At 36.2% G+C, this 16979-nt stretch overlaps 1 protein-coding gene across 1 annotated transcript in view; it reads left to right on the top strand.

Annotated features, from left to right (window-relative positions):
* Nucleotides 1–16979, top strand: part of RIMS1 (regulating synaptic membrane exocytosis 1) — a 577010-nt gene that overhangs the window by 59894 nt on the left and 500137 nt on the right. The window lies entirely within an intron of this gene.

The following is a 16979-nucleotide window of genomic DNA, read 5'->3' as shown; positions in this document are numbered from 1 at the left end:
CTATCAGAAAGAAACACTGTTTTGGCTTTTTTTTATTCTGCTTGATGTTAGTATGAGTTAGGTTTTACTAAAATCATAAAAAAATCAAAGTCTTTGGAAAACTTTAATGACTACTTAATAGTAGTGAATGTAAGACAGAGCATAGTCCCAAGTACTACATCCTACTTGAAAATGCTGGTACAAATAGAACATTAAAACAGTCTGTTAATGTGGAAAGGAATATCCTAAAATAGAAGACCTTGATATCTCCAGAGAGTCCAAATACACTCTCTGAAGGAGAGAAAAAATAAACAAAAGAAATGAAGTGCATTTATATCTCAACTGTGTGTGGTCTATTGGAACATCTTTTCAGATGCTAGTACTATATTTATGCTGTTTAGGTTGGCTAAGGAAAGGTGATCTAAGCAGAAATTATAAGGGCTGGCTTTTCTTGGACTCCTGACAATTCAGCAGGGTACACATTTACAAGGCCATACCATGCATGCTCTTTCATGTCATATCTTGTCACATCTGTTAACATCCTCTTGGATCAAGCAAGCTACATGGTGAAAATCCAAAATTAAGTTGTGGGAAATACATCTTAGCTCTTGTGCTACTAAAGTTAGTAACACACCTAAACCAAATAAAATAGAATGGTGGCTTAATTGGGGAGTTGGGGAGAAAACCATAAGGGCAGATATATAGATTTATTTATTTTCTTAAAATATATCTTTTTGATGAAAAAAATTTGAGGCATTTAATTTGAGAGGGTTTAACTTGGTCAACATTTGATGGAAGAGCTATCATCTAGTTTTTTCAAGTTAGTTATTGTTGAGAGGAAGCAATTCACAACTAGATTTGGGACACAATAAACAATTTAGATCAGTGGGTCAATCAGCTCAAAAGTAAGCTGGATGGGTTATTAGAAACCATTCATAAAATAGAAGTAGTAAAATGGGTAAGTAAAAAAAAAATTCCTCTTTAAAATAATTGTGTGGGGCTGGAGTGATAGTACAGTGGGGGAGAGCATTTGCCTTGGAATCAGGTTCAATTCTCAGCACCTCTAATAGTCCCCAGAGTCAAACAGAAATAATCACTTAAGCAGAGCTAGGAGTAACCCCTGAGTAATGAAGGGTATGTCCCCCAAACAACAATAAGTAAATGAATAAAACATAAAAATGTATGTCCATTAATATTATCCCTGTGTACTATCATTTTTCATTCATTTTTTTTTACTACTTAGGTGTACTTCGTAAAAGTAATTATTTTATTTAAGTACCGTGTTTACAAATTTGTTCATTCTTGGGTTTCTGTCCTAGACTGTATACCACCTTTCACCACTGCACACTTTCCCCCACAATTTCTAATCTTTCCCTCCCACCCACCATCCATAGCCAACCCCTACCTATCACTAGGTCAGGCAGTTTGCTTCTGTCTCAGCCCCCTTCACTCTCTTTTCCTCTCTCTCTTTTCTTTTTGACACTGGTTTACACTATTGTCAATGGATGGGTTTCTTGCAAGTAACTGTCTCCCCTTTCATCATTGAGTTATTGTTCAGAGTGATCAATTATCATTGTCAAAGTGGACTCTTCTCTACAATAACGGCACTCATTGTAGCAAGCTTTCTACACTGGCAAGGACCTTCTTTCCGTGGTTTCTATTGTCTATGGATATAATTAGCATAATGTTTCTTGTTTTTCTTATATCCTACAAATGTCTTTTCTTTCCCCTCTGACTCATTTTATTCAGCATCCATATCCATCTCTGTATAAGCAAATTTCATGATTTCATTTTTCATCATTTTTTTTATTTGAACACCTTGATTACATACATGACTGTGTTTGGGTTTCAGTCATGTAAAGAACACCACCCATCACCAGTGCAACGTTCCCATCACCAATGTCCCAAATCTCCATCCTCCTCACCTGACCCCCGCCTGTACTCTAGACAGGCTTTCCATTTCCCTCATACATTCTCATTATTAGGACAGTTCAAAATGTAGTTATTTCTCTAACTAAACTCATCACTCTTTGTGGTGAGCTTCCTGAGGTGAGCTGGAACTTCCAGCTCTTTTCTCTTTTGTGTCTGAAATTTATTATTGCAAGAATGTCTTTTATTTTTCTTAAAACCCATAGATGAGTGAGACCATTCTGCGTTTTTCTCTCTCTCTCTCTGACTTATTTCACTCAGCATAATAGATTCCGTGTACATCCATGTATAGGAAAATTTCATGACTTCATCTCTCCTGACAGCTGCATAATATTCCATTGTGTATATGTACCACAGTTTCTTTAGCCATTCGTCTGTTGAAGGGAATCTGGGTTGTTTCCAGAGTCTTGCTATGGTAAATAGTGCTGCAATGAATATAGGTGTAAGGAAGGGGTTTTTGTATTCCTAGGGTATATTCCTAGGAGTGGTATAGCTGGATCATATGGGAGCTTGATTTCCAGTTTTTGGAGGAATCTCCATATCGCTTTCCATAAAGGTTGAACTAGATGGAATTCCCACCAGCAGTGGATAAGAGTTCCTTTCTCTCCACATCCCCGCCAACACTGTTTATTCTCATTCTTTGTGATGTGTGCCATTCTCTGTGGTGTGAGGTGGTATCACATAGTTGTTTTGATTTGATTCTCCCTGATGATTAGTAATGTGGAGCATTTTTTCATGTGTCTTTTGGCCATTTGTATTTCTTCTTTGTCAAAGTGTTCATTTCTTCTCCCCATTTTTTGATGGGATTAGATGTTTTTTTCTTGTAAAGTTCTGTCAGTGCCTTGTATATTTTGGAGAATAGCCCCTTGTCTCATGGGTATTGGGTGAATAGTTTCTCCCACTCAGTGGGTGGCTCTTGTATCCTGGGCACTATTTCCTTTGAGGTGCAGAAGCTTCTCAGCTTAATATATTCCCATCTGTTAATCTCTGCTCTCACTTGCTTGGAGAGTGCAGTTTCCTCCTTGAAAATGCCTGTAGTCTCAATGTCCTGGAGTGTTTTGCCTATGTGTTGTTCTATATATCTAATGGTTTGGGGTCTGATATCGAGGTCTTTAATCCATTTGGATTTTACCTTCATACATGATGTTAGCTGGGGGTCTAAGTTCAATTTTTTGCAAGTGGCTATCCAGTTGTGCCAACACCACTTGTTGAAGAGGCTTTCCCTGCTCCATTTAGAATTTCCTGCTCCTTTATCAAAAATAAGATGATTGTATGTCTGGGGAACATTTTCTGAGTAGTCAAGCCTATTCCACTGATCTGAGGGCCTGTCTTTATTCCAATACCATGTTGTTTTGATGACTATTGCTTTGTAGTAAAGTTTAAAGTTGGGGAAAGTAATTCCTCCCATATTATTTTTCCCAATGATTGCTTTAGCTATTCTAGGGTATTTATTGTTCCAAATGAATTTCAAAAGTGCCTGATCCACTTCTTTGAAGAATGTCATGGGTATCTTTAGAGGGATAGCATTAAATCTGTATAATGCCTTGGGGAGTATTGCCATTTTGATGATGTTAATCCTGCCAATCCATGAGCAGGGTATGTGTTTCCATTTCCGCGTGTCCTCTCTTCTTTCTTGGAGCAGATTTTTATAGTTTTCTTTGTATAGGTCCTTCACATTTTTAGTCAAGTTGACTCCAAGATATTTGAGTTTGTGTGGCACTATTGTAAATGGGGTTATTTTCTTAATGTCCATTTCTTCCTTATTACTATTGGTATATAAAAAGGCCATTGATTTTTGTGTGTTAATTTTTTAGTCTCCCACCTTGCTATATGAGTCTATTGTTTCTAGAAGCTTTTTCATAGAGTCTTTAGGGTTTTCTAAGTAGAGTATCACGTCATGTGCAAACAGTAAGAGCTTGACTTCTTCCTTTCCTATCTGGATTCCCTTGATATTTTTTCTTGCCTAATCGCTATAGCAAGTACTTCCAGTGCTATGTTGAATAGGAGGGTTGAGAGAGGACAGCCTTGTCTTGTGTCAGAATTTAGAGGAAAGGCTTTCAGTTTTTCTCTATTGAGGACAATATTTGCATCTGGTTTGTGGTAGATGGCCTTAACTATATATTGAGAAAGGTTCCTTCCGTTCCCATCTTGCTGAGAGTTTTGATCAAGAATGGGTGTTGGACCTTATCAAATGCTTTCTCTGCATCTATTGATATGTTCATGTGATTTCTATTTTTCTTGTTGTTGATGTTGTGTATTATGTTGATAGATTTATGGATGTTAAACCAGCCTTACATTCCTGGGATGAAACCTACTTTATCATAGTGGATGATCTTCTTAATGAGGCATTGAATCCTATTTGCCAGGATTTTGTTGAGGATCTTTGCATCTGCATTCATCAGCGATATTGGTTTGTAATTTTCTTTTTTCATATCATCTCTGTCTGGTTTAGGTATCAGGTTGATGTTGGCTTCATAAAATCTATTTGGAAGTGTTTTTGTTTGTTCAATTTAATGAAAGAGTCTTGCCAGGATTGGTAGTAGTTCCTCTTGGAAAGTTTGAAAGAATTCATTAGTGAATCCATCTGGGCCTGGGCTTTTGTTTTTGGGCAGACATTTGATTACCATTTTAATTTCATCAATGGTGATGGGGGTGTTTAGATATGCTACATCCTCTTCCTTCAGCCGTGGAAGATTATAATAGAGTCCAAGAATTTATCTATTTCTTTCAGGCTCTCATTTTTAGTGGCGTAGAGTTTCTCAAAGTAGTTTCTGATTACCCTTTGAATCTCTGTCATATCAGAAGTGATCTCTCCTTTTTCATACCTAATATGAGTTATCAAGTTTCTCTCTCTCTTTCTTTGTTAGGTTTGCCAGTGGTCTATCAATCTTGTTTATTTTTTTCAAAGAACCAACTTCTGCTTTTGTTGATCTTTCGGATTGTTTTTTGGATTTCCACATCGTTGATTTCTGCTCTCAGCTTTGTTATTTCCTTCTGTCTCCCTATTTTTGGGTCCTTTTATTGAGCACTTTCTAGTTCTATTAGCTGTGTCATTAAGCTACTCAGGTAAACTCCTTCTTCCTTCCTGATGTGTGCTTGCAAAGCTATAAACTTTCCTCTCAGTACTGCTTTTGCTGTGTCCCATAAGTTCTGATAGTTTGTGTCTTGTCATTTGTTTCGAGGAACCTTTTAAATTCCTCCTTGATTTCATCTTGGACCCACTGGTTATTCAGTATGAGGCTGTTTAACTTCCAGGTGTTAAAGTGTTTCTTCTGAGTCCCTTTGGAATTCACAAATAATTTCAGAGCCTTATGGTCTGCGAAGGTAGTCTGCAAAATTTCTATCCTCTTGATATTGTGGAGGTATGTTTTATGTGCCAGTATGTAGTCTATCCTGGAGAATGTCCCATATACATTGGAGAAGAATGTGTATCCAGGTCTGGGGATGGAGTGTCCTATTTATATTCACTAGGCCTCTTTCTTCCATTTCTCTCCTCAGGTCTAGTATATTCTTGTTGGGTGTCAGTCTGGTTGACCTATCCAGTGTTGACAAAGCCGTGTTGAGGTCCCCCACAATTATTGTGTTCTTATTGATATTATTTTTCAGATTTGTCAACAGCTGTATTAAATATTTTGCTGGCCCCTCATTCGGTGCATATATGTTTAGGAGGGTTATTTCTTCCTGCTCTACATACCCCTTGATTAATATAAAATGACCATCTTAGTTCCTTACAACCTTCCTGAGTATAAAGTTTGCATTATCTGATATTAGTATGGCCACTCCAGCTTTTTTATGGGTGTTGTTTGCTTGGATAATTTTTCTGCAGCCCTTTATTTTGATTCTATGTTTGTTCTGACTATTCAGGTGCATTTCTTGTAGGCAGCAGAATGTTGGATTGAGTTTTTTTTTTATCTATTCAGCCACTCTGTGTCTCTTAACTGTTGCATTTAGTCCATTGACGTTGAGAGAAAGAATTGTCCTGGGATGTAATGCCATCTTTATATTGAAATTTGGTGTGTCTTTTGGTTAGTCTTGTCTTAAATTAGGTCTTTCAGTTTTTCTCTTAAGACTTTTGAGTCTGTAAAGTTTCTGAGCTGTTTTTTGTCTGTGAAACCATGTATTCTTCCATCACACCCGAAAGTGAGTTTTGCTGGGTACAGTATTCTAGGTGAAGCATTCATTTCATTTAGTCTTGTCACAATATCCAACCACTGTTTTCTGGCATTGAGTGTTTCTGGTGACAGGTCTGCTGTAAATCTCAAGGATGCTTGCTTGAATGTAATTTTCCCTTTGATCTTGCTGTTTTCAGAATTCTTTCTCTATCTGTGGGATTTGTCATTGTGACTAGGATATGTCTTGGGGTGGTTTTTCTGGGATCTCTTTTGGTTGGTACTCTTCGAGCATGCAGGATTTGATCACATATATTCTTTAGCTCTGGAAGTTTCTCTTTAATGATGTTCTTGACCGTTGATTCTTCCTGGAAATATTCTTCCTGGGTCTCTGGGACTCCAGTGATTCTTAAGTTGTTTCTGTTGATTATATAGACTTCTATTTTCATCTGTTCCCATTCTTTGACTAAGTTTTCCATTGTCTGTTTATTTCCTTTAAGTTTTATTTCCAATCTCTCCTGCTTTATGTAATTGTTATGTATCTCATCTTCCACAGCACCAAGTCTATTCTCAGCCTTTGATACCCTGTCCCAGAGCTTATCCATTTTGTCATTCACTTCATATACTGACTTTTTCAGGCCTGTTAGTTGACATGTTATTTTAGTTTAGAATTTTGTGATTTCTGTCTTCATTTTTTCTTGGTTCTTATTAGTGTTCTGTTCAACTCGATGCATGGTTTTTTTGAGTTCGTTGAGTATCTTCCATATTGCTAGTCTAAAGTCCTTATCTGAGAGGTTGATTAGTTGGTTGGTCATTATTTAGTCATCAGAATTGTCATTTTTATTCTCTATGTCTGATGCTCGCCTGCGTTGTTTCCCCATTGTCACACTTGTATTGTGGGTTTTTCTACGTGTTGTGGTGGTAGTCATTGGCTATATGATGCAGGCAGCACACTCCTCTGTCTCTACCCTTTCTGGATCGGCTGGCTTGCCTCTAAGGGAGGGGAGTCCTCCGTGGATGAAGCCTCACACAGGATCAAATCTTAGGCCCGAGCACGCAGCAGAGAAGAAAGTCTGGAGAGAAATGCTTGCTTCTGTGATCCAGAACAGTTCTTAGTGTGATTTTTTTTCTTCTTCTTTTTTTTTTTTTTTTTGTGGCTTTTGGGTCACACCCGGCAGTGCTCAGGGGTTACTTCTGGCTCCATGCTCAGAAATTTCTCCTGGCAGGCACAGGGGACCATATGGGATGCCGGGATTTGAACTGATGACCTTCTGCATGAAAGGCAAACGCCCTACCTCCATGCTATCTCTCCGGCCCCGATTTTTTTTCTTCTTGTTGTGATGGTGCTCCTCTCTTAGACAGAGTGCACGGCCACATAGCGAAGCGGAGCCAAAGTACTCTGCTGGAGCCTCTTTTCGGCCCACTCCCAAGAGGCTCATTCAACAGGATAGTAGACAGACACACACAGGCAGCACTCACAGTTTTTCATAGCCGGGCCCCACTGGACAGGCATAGTTTTCACTTGCTTTCTGGGCAGCTTCAGAATGCAGTATTTTCTGGGGTTAGCTTCCCAGGGCTCTGAGGAGAGCTTCAACAATTCAGGAAAGACAGAGAAGCACAGGACAGGGCTCCCTTCAGATCATCTGTTTCCTCAGAAGAAGCACAGCAGGGTGGAGACTCTGCAGGTAGAGCAATCAGCACTCTGCCTGGCAACCCCCACAGCCAGTCATTTCTTACTCACTCGCTCGCTGATTAGCTTCCGAATGTCGTTTTTTGCGGATCGCTTCCCAGGGCTCTGAGGTGAGCTTCAACAATGCAGGAAAGACAGAGAAGCACAGGACAGGGCTCCCTTCAGGTCCTCAATTTTCTCAGAAGAAGCACAGCAGGGCGGAGACTCTGCAGGTAGAGCAATCAGCACTCTGCCTGGCAACCCCCACAACCAGCCATTTCTTACTCACTCCGATTTCATTTTTCTTAACAGCTGCATAGTATTCATTGTGTAGCTATAACACAGTTCTTTAGCCATTCATCTGCTTTCAGGCACATAGGTTGTTTCCAGATTCTAGCTATTGTAAATAGTGCTGGAATTAACGTAGGAGAGCAGAAGGTTTTTCTGCATTGTGTTGTTAGGCTCTATTAAAGGAGAGGTGGGGTGTTATGGATGGAATACAGGTATACTACATGTATGGCATGTGCCCTACCCACTGTACTATCTCTCTGATCCCTGGTGATGTATTTTTGAGAAAAAGTATGTTTTTTTTTCAATTCTGTTAATAGGAAAATGAAATGTCAAGTGGATAGAGGATTTTTGCTGTCCAAAACCTTTTGACGTGAATCCCACAGAGCATTGCCCTGCAAAATTATTTTTGGGAGCATTGGTGATGGTACTTCTGTTCAAAATGAATGGAATAAGTGGAAACTAATGCTCTTGGTGTTTGCTTCAGGCCAACCCTTCCATTTCTTCCAGTCTTTCTCTCTGAACTCACAGATCCCTCTTTTCCCACCTTCTCTCCAAAATTTCCTCTCAGTGTCTTACCTCTCCCTTTTCTAAAGCTTAATTCCTCTCCTAGCTTGTGCCTTAAGGTACAAACAAGACTTCATTGCTCTTTTTCTAAATTTAGCTTTTTAGTAATATCAATTGTCTCCACTTTCCTATGGCCCCTTTTTGACATTTCATAGGTGTTGCATCTCTTTTTACTCTTAGAGTTAACATAATTTTAGGTATCAGCTTACTCAGATGTTTCTGTTACATTGATTATATTGATTCTTTTGCCCTCTGGAAATTTCTGTTCTTAGTATGAAGTTTAAATTCTTACCCCCATTTTTTTGTTATAAGGTTTCTCTTCCAGTTTTAGTAACAGGGAATTTCTGTTCTTGATTTTTCTGAAGTTGTATTGTATTTTTCAGGCAGCAGGTGGCTTTGGTGAATAAACAGATTCAGTGAAAAATATAAAGAGACACTGTGATGATGGTAGCAGATATAAATGTATTTTGTGAAGAATATTCCAATAATTGGGAGAAAGAAAATCATAGCTCGAATAGAAAGAGGTTGATTGTTCATATTGCTGAAATATTGGAAGTAATTATTAGAGCCTTGTACAAAATAGACTGTTTGAATTCTGGAGACACAATGCAGACAGGTAGGTTGGAATAATCAAAAAAATCAGAGATTTGATTTTTTATGTGCTATTTTTTCTTATCTATCTTTGACAATTTTGTTTTTTTTCCCCAACAATTAAAATTAGTCATTGATCTCTAAAGAGAACCTTTTTCTTTTTACCTGGTTTGTCAATAAGTTCTTGTCCTTTTTGGGAGAAGTTCAGGTACTCTTATTCTTCATTGTGAAATTGCTAAGCTAACTTCCCTTTACATATAACTTGGCCCCTACTTTGCCTATCTTCCAGGTCTTTTTAAAAATAAAAAATCACTTCTGTGTATGATCTGAGGGTTCTCTGAATGTACAGCTCTCCGGAGATTTTAATACCCCATAGATCTGTGCTTAGTGCATGTGATTTCTCAAACATACACTTTCACTTATGGTGTAAAGTTTTCAGTGATCTAATTCTTCTTATGGGTAGCAGTCATCATATTCATCTATTCATTATTAAATGAATATGATATGCCTTTTTTAAGTCTTGAAAATAAAATCACTTTGGACAGATTGGAGCTGTACATAGGTCAGCAAAGGGACTTGGTTATCTTTTATATTCATCTCAGTGGTGTCAGCCTGATCCAGTGCAGAGACCTTATTTATCCTACTCATATGTTTTAACCCTTGAACTATTTCCATGGCCCTGGACTTCTGAAAATTTACTTTGAAATATATAGTAGAACAATTTTAAAGCCTCAATTGTGTTATATGTGTTTTGCATATAATCTTTTAAAACCTTACTAGATTTATTGAATCATTTTTCTGAAATAAATTACGTCTCCAGGTGACTTGCCTTGCATTACACTAGTGCTTCTCAGTTATTTTCTGTCATGCCCCCCTAGGAGGAAGAAAACATTTTTCGTCCCCTCCCCCGTGTGACTGTAAATAAAATCTTTATTTAAAAAAACTTTAACCTGCAAAACAAAAATATAAATAATAATTTGAGCTATTTTTTAATCAGAGGTGATGTCTGGATTAATGGCTACAATAAGCACATTTTGCAATGCATAGCTTTTCGAAGTGGGGATGAAGCAGGACACAGCAACTCTCAGCTCAAGAGACATACAGAGACATAAAACGGGGCTTAGATTGTTATGACAGTGTTTGCTGCCTCCCTTTACAGAGCCTCACACCCTCCCTGGGGTGCGCCCCACTATTTGAGAAGCACTGCATTATACAACCTTTACTATTCCTGCTGATTTTAAAGTTATTCTACATTTTAAACATACCCTTGTGATGCCTTCATATCACTATTTTTGCTGTTATGTTTAGAAATTAATATTCTTTTAATGCACGAGAAATATTTTCCTAACCTTGTTGGAAAAAGTAGTCCTTTCATTACATGTCAGATTATGAGCCCCATTAATGACAGCTTTAATATTACTAATATCCTTTTATGACAACCAAATGTTCATATGGTAAAGGGAATAGGAGGATTACTTCAAAACTATGTAGGATTGTTTAACAATTTTACCTATATTATAAAGTCATGGATGTTGACACATAATTCACAATACTGGACTCTATAGTTCTATTATTTTTTATTAATTTTTATTCATTTATTTAAGGGAGACTCCTATGCACTACTCAGGGGGCCTAGAGACCATTTCCAGAGATTCCCAGCTAACTGGAGCTAATGATGAATTCAAGGACATAAGGATGCAGTGCTGCTCAGGCACCTTAGCTCCAACAGTACTCAAGGGCCTCCAAAACGATGTCTAGTACTCAGGAGATATTTAGTACTTATACTGGGAATTTCAAAATAACAAGGGATCAAAAATCTTAGTATTATCTGCCTAAACTTCATTGTTTGAGGTATTATGATGAGGCTACTTGCCAGAATTCGTAACATTCACATTTTTTATTTGCCATTGGAAAAAATTTTAAATCTTAGTTCTTCAGGTTCTTCATCTGTGAAGTAGGACAATAATACCTCTTGCAGTATGGTGTGAAGAATAAATGAGACATACTATGTATATTTGGTATGTGATGGTTGTTAAATAAGCAGAATTTTTGATTTTCATACTTTGAGAAAATAAGAAAATTAATGTTTTTACTATTGAGAAGTCACATATAAGTTTTAGTCTTATTTGACAAATTTTATTATAAAGTTATTAAATAGTATCTCACTAGTTTATTTGTGTTATTTTTGTTTTCTTTGGGGGGTTTGTTTGTTTTTGGGTCACACCTGGTGGCACTCAGGGGTTACTCCTGGCTCTATGCTCAGAAATCGCTCCTGGCAGGCTTGGGGGACCATATGGGATGCCGGGATTCGAACCACCGTCCTTCTGCATGCAAGGCAAAATGCCTTACCTCCATGCTATCTCTCCGGCCCCAGTATCTCACTAGTTTAAAGCAATTGCTTTATATTGAAGAGATTTTTACTTAATAGTTAATACATTAATACATTTTGTTCAAAGGAGACTAAATAGCCAACTCATAAAACAAATATGAATTGCTCAAATAATAATTAATTTTTATTTATAAAATATTATATAATATAGAAACAAGCAGTAGTCTTATAAATAACTTATTTAATATGTCTATATCACTGTTAGTATTTCTAAAGTACTCAAGCTTGAAATTCTCTATCCTTTTACCATTTTATTTATTTCATGAAAACTACAACTTATTTACTCATTTAACCAATATGCATTGAGTGACTACTATTTCGTTAGCCATTGCATTAGGTCTTGACATATGACAGTAAGCGAAGTATACCAAAATTTTTCTCTGGATTATTTTATACAATGGGAGACAGTACATTTTATTGCATAGGAGAGAAAGATAAAGAAATCAGGGATGCAGGTGGTAGGAGATGAACCCCTAAGTGCTCTGGGAGTTTGGAATTTGTTGTGAAGAATCTAATTATATTTATTTAGTGTGAGAAATATGAGAAACCATTAGAGCAGCTTTAGGGCAGTGGAGTTTCTCTATTTGTCTTTCAAGAATTACTCAGGCTGGGACTGGAGAGATAGAAAAACGGTAGGGCGTTTGCCTTGCATCAGAAGGACAGTGATTCGAATCCTGGCATCCCATATGGTCCCCTGAGCCTGCCGAGAGCGATTTCTGAAGGTAGAGCCAGAAGTAGCCCCTGAACGCTGCTGGGTGTGACCCCCCCCAAAAAAAAAGAAACAGCAAAAAAAGAATTATTCAGGTTTTTGTAGTGAATGAATATGAGATGAGAGTAAGTTCGGGTCAATTGGTTAAATGTCTCTACTGAAGGAATCTATTTAAAAGTTAATATTGTCTGGGATAGAGTTGCAGTAGCAGAGGAGGTCCAGAAGATGGTCAGATTATGTTTATGATTTGAAAGATAGAGCCAGTCTGGTGGATTGGAAATCATTAAAGGTAAGAGAAAGAGAAAATGTATTTATTATAATTTACAATAATAGATGGATATGTTCTATTGATGATGTTTGGAGGGGAGTTGAAGATGTGGAATTCCATTTTGGAAATATTGATTTTGGGAGGTCACTAAAAATTAAAATAACAATGTTGAGATTGTTGGCTTTATGAAATTAAGAGAGAATTAGGTTGAAGGTAAGAATTGCCATATAGGAATTTCCACTCATGAGAAGCCCATGTCCTCCCTCTGAATATGTTTTTCTCTTTTTCTCTCACCTGTGCTCTTGCTCTGCCCTCATATTTCTTTGAGTAATTTCTTTAGATACTATTATTTTGCTTCACTATTAAAATTTATTTTACTATATATTTATTTAATAATATTTATTATTATATAATATAAACTTTTGTTAATGCATGTTGAAAGGTCAAACCATTTGAACGAGAAATTTAGAAGAAAATTTCCAGCTAGAGTCTTTCTGAAGTATCTTGTCTAATTTTACATTATTTTAATTAATTAATTAATTAATTAATTAATTACTTTTTATTGAGACTATTGTGAATTACACATTGTGAGTTTCACACCGTTGTATTTCCGACATTTAGTGACAGTGAATTAGGGCCATTCCCACACCAGTGTTGACCTCCCTATACTCTAGTTACTCATATACATCCCAATCCTCCATCCCTAGCTCTCAGGACTACCAGTGTAACAGGTCCATTTTGTGTTTAGCTTGTTGGAGTTTGATCTCTTTATTGTCAATGACTTTGGGATGGGTATTTAGATCTTAACTCTTTTTTTTTTTCTACTGAAACTGCTTGGGCCCCCAAGTGTTTTTTTCTTTTCTCAATTTGTAGGAATAAATAGAAATGTGATATAGATCAAAATGACTCAATATCTATGGTTTTATAAAAAAAAAAAAAAGGTGAAAGCCTCTACCTAGAATATAAGTAAAATTAAAAAAAAAAAAGAGGATGGGGCAGATGTGGCAAATTAGACTGTCCAAATTAGAAAGGAAATTTCATTGGCCTAAGAGATACAGGGTGTCTCCACCCATGTAGTAAACTGATAGAAGACTGACTACACAGTCTCTGAGCTTATTGGTTGTCCAGCTGCAATGTCTCTCTTTATGGGTTGGGAGAAAGTTCTACTCAGTTGTGACTGTCAGTCAGTTTTTTTTTTAGTTAGCAGTCTTGGTTCTTGCACAGGTCCTAGGATGAAGCCTAAGATAAAGTCTTTCTTTGTGGTCCCAGGACAAATTCTTGCATGTATTTTAAATCAGTGATCAGAAATTAGAAGACTATATTTGAAACTCTTTTACTTTCTCAATTTACTGAACTAAGGTCTCCTACAATATATGCAGTCTAGTACAATAACTTGTGGAGAACACAGTAGACTTTTTCTTCCAGCGTTGGTTGGTCATAGTTGTCCTCAGATAATAAGTGAAATCTTAGACAAAGTCAAAAAACAATGTAAAAACAGAAATCAAAATGTGTCACAATATATTTGGTAAGTGATTCACAGCAACCAAACATTGGTCATGAAAGACAGAATAACTTAATAAAAATTTAAAAATAGGATAAGATTTTATAAACTAGTTTTCATTTTCGTTTTGTAGAGGGGAAAGTTTGGGTTGGGGCTGATGTTGCAGGCATAAAAATGAAAACTCAGAAAGAGAAAGCAATTATGCAAATCCTGTATTTTATTTACCTCTAAAATTTGTAATTCACACACTTTAAGGAAGCAAGCACAATTAGTTTCCGTTTTGGAAGATCAAAGCCTTACCAGGGCCATGGCAGACTTCTGGTAATTCGTTTTCCTCCCATGTATATGCCAGAAAGAGAAGATGTTGAATGGGAAGTTGTCAGCCATTCACTGCATGATTGCATTCATTCATAAAACTCTGTTAGAGCTGCTGGGGGTGGAGCCATGAGACTAATTTTCTTGCAGAATGTCATATTTACATAAATCTTCAGTGATGCCGGAGTGGTGAGGGAAAGCTTTTTTTGCACTTTACCAACTGTTGAGAATTCATGTCTGATAAGTCTCTGAGTAATCAAAGATTATGCAAAGAACAAAAGGTCAATCTCTTTGAACTTCTCTCAGTTCATAATACTTCTTAAAAATCAGCAGGCACGGTGGCAACAATTTTGGACACCGTATGTCTGTGACTCAAGAAATTAAGCAGGTGTAGAGATAGAACTTTATGAGTTATAACTTGAGGAAAATGCTGCAACATGATGAAACATTGTGTTTCTCCCAGTTTTGAAAAGACTACTACTTATTTTGAGAAATAAAGAAAAGTGATGAGCTTAACAATTTCCACTTAGAGCTGTTCACATAATAATAGTTTATTCTTCCAACTTTGATGTGGCAAACATAAATTCAATGACTGTTTTAAAGAAATATTAATCTGAATTTTATATATAAAATCTAGAGTTGATTGTATATTTTTATATTTTTTGTTCTGAGCTTTTTTTATATCTAGAAGTAATTCTAGTTAAAGTTTCAAGGTAAATATTGCATGTGTGTCTATATATGTACATATTATTATAGATATTTATGTATTTTAGCTTAGAGACCCATCAAACGAATTGTTTTAGTTTGCATGATTTTAGATTAGCTATTTGAAACATTTTTTCTAAAAACAGTTTCAATGATAAAATCACGTAAGTTTTGTGGCCATGATATATCTATGAAAAAATGTTTTGCTTTCCTGTTTTCATTAAAATAATTTAAGCACATTAAAATAAGTTTTATATAAATATATTTAAATTCTAAATGTATAGCTTATATAGATCTATTTTCATTTATTATCTACTAAAATTCAGACTTCATAAAGTCAAAATTTATATATAATGCTATATGCAACAAAATACACATATTCTAATTTTAAATCTAAACCACTCTATATGTAATATTAAGTAAGACTTTTCTTGCATAGATGTGGTAGCCTTAAACTCAGAAATAAAAAGTTTAGAAATTTATACTTAGTGCTGACATCAGTCTTCTTAATAGAAAAGTTTTTCTTAGAAATGCACATTCAAGAAAAACTTTGATAGATTAATTTCATATATTTATATAAATATCTAAGTATGTAAAGGGAAATGAAATTAATTAAAACAAAGCTTCTTATGGTTTTTCATAAAATTAATTCTTCAAATATACCCCAAGATTAGATGATATTTTTACTGTTTTCATAAACCAATAGATGTATATTGCACATGTGGTGTGTACTATTTTTGCTTACCTGGGAATTGCTATAGATTTTCCATTGCTATATAATTTAACTTCAAAGGGAGAGTGATCGCACAGCAGTTAGGGCATTTGCCTTGCATGCTGCCTACCCAGGTTCAATTCCTGGCATCCCATATACTCTGAACACCACCAAGTATGACCTCTGAGTATAGAGCCAGGAGTGACCCCTGAGCACCACTTGTGTGACTCAAATCACCCTCAATTTTTTGTATGTTTTTTTTGGACACAGCCAACAGTGCTCAGGGTTTACAACTGGCTCTTTGCTCAGAAATTGCTCCTGGCAGGCTTGGAGGACCATATGGGATGCCGGGATTCGAACTACCGTTCTGCTACATGCAAGGCAAATGCATTACCTCCATGCTATCTCTCCACCACCTCTCAAATTTTTTAACTTTCTAAATACTATACTTTATGTAAGTTATATTAAAATTTCAGAGATTAGATATCTTAGTATATGAGTTCTCTCTAATAGTTGTTTTCCTGAATGGGTTTTTTAAACTCTCTTGTTTGAGTGGCCTTGTGGTTTCAGTGGTTATCTTTGACACCTATTTCCGTCAATATAATCACTTTACTTTTTCCTGGTAGGAAATGTGTTGAATAAGGCTTGAATTGCTGTTTTTAATTTTATTTTTATCATCATGATACTGATTTCTCAGTCTTGACATTGTTTGGAACAAGGTTGTGTGTGCCTGCGTGTGTGTGTGCCTGTGTAATGTGTGTGTGCACACACTTGCATGCTCTCATGTTTTCTGTGAATTGTGTTCATGCTTCCCTGTATCATTTCTTTCAGAAGTGGAGAATTTTGCCATGCAGCTTTTAGTTATGTGAAAATGGCCTATCTGCCGCTGTTTTTCAAGTGAAAGAAACTACATTTAAATTTTAGAGTCTTGGGTCCCAAGGGGTGATTCCATTAGTAAAATCTAGATATTAACCTCAGTTTTGTAACCAGTGTATCCTTATTTAAAGTATTGTTTTAGAGTTTTTTGAAGTGAAGGAATATTTGAGTCATCCAAACATAACTTCAGATTAGTGTATTAGAGTATCTTCTGATTTCCTGCTTTGATTTTATATCTCTTAGCCTTATATAAGGGGAAAATACCTTTAAAATTAGTCCATTGTAGATGAATTTTTTTTATTTTACCCACTGATTTAATTTATTCTATGGTAGGTATTCAAGACACTACTTTTTCTGTTTTTCCACGCCTGC

Source organism: Suncus etruscus, chromosome 7, assembly GCF_024139225.1.
Source record: "Suncus etruscus isolate mSunEtr1 chromosome 7, mSunEtr1.pri.cur, whole genome shotgun sequence".
Lineage (NCBI taxonomy): Eukaryota > Metazoa > Chordata > Mammalia > Eulipotyphla > Soricidae > Suncus > Suncus etruscus.
Note: the sequence above shows the minus strand (reverse complement) of the source record. Positions and strands in the feature narration are given on the sequence as shown.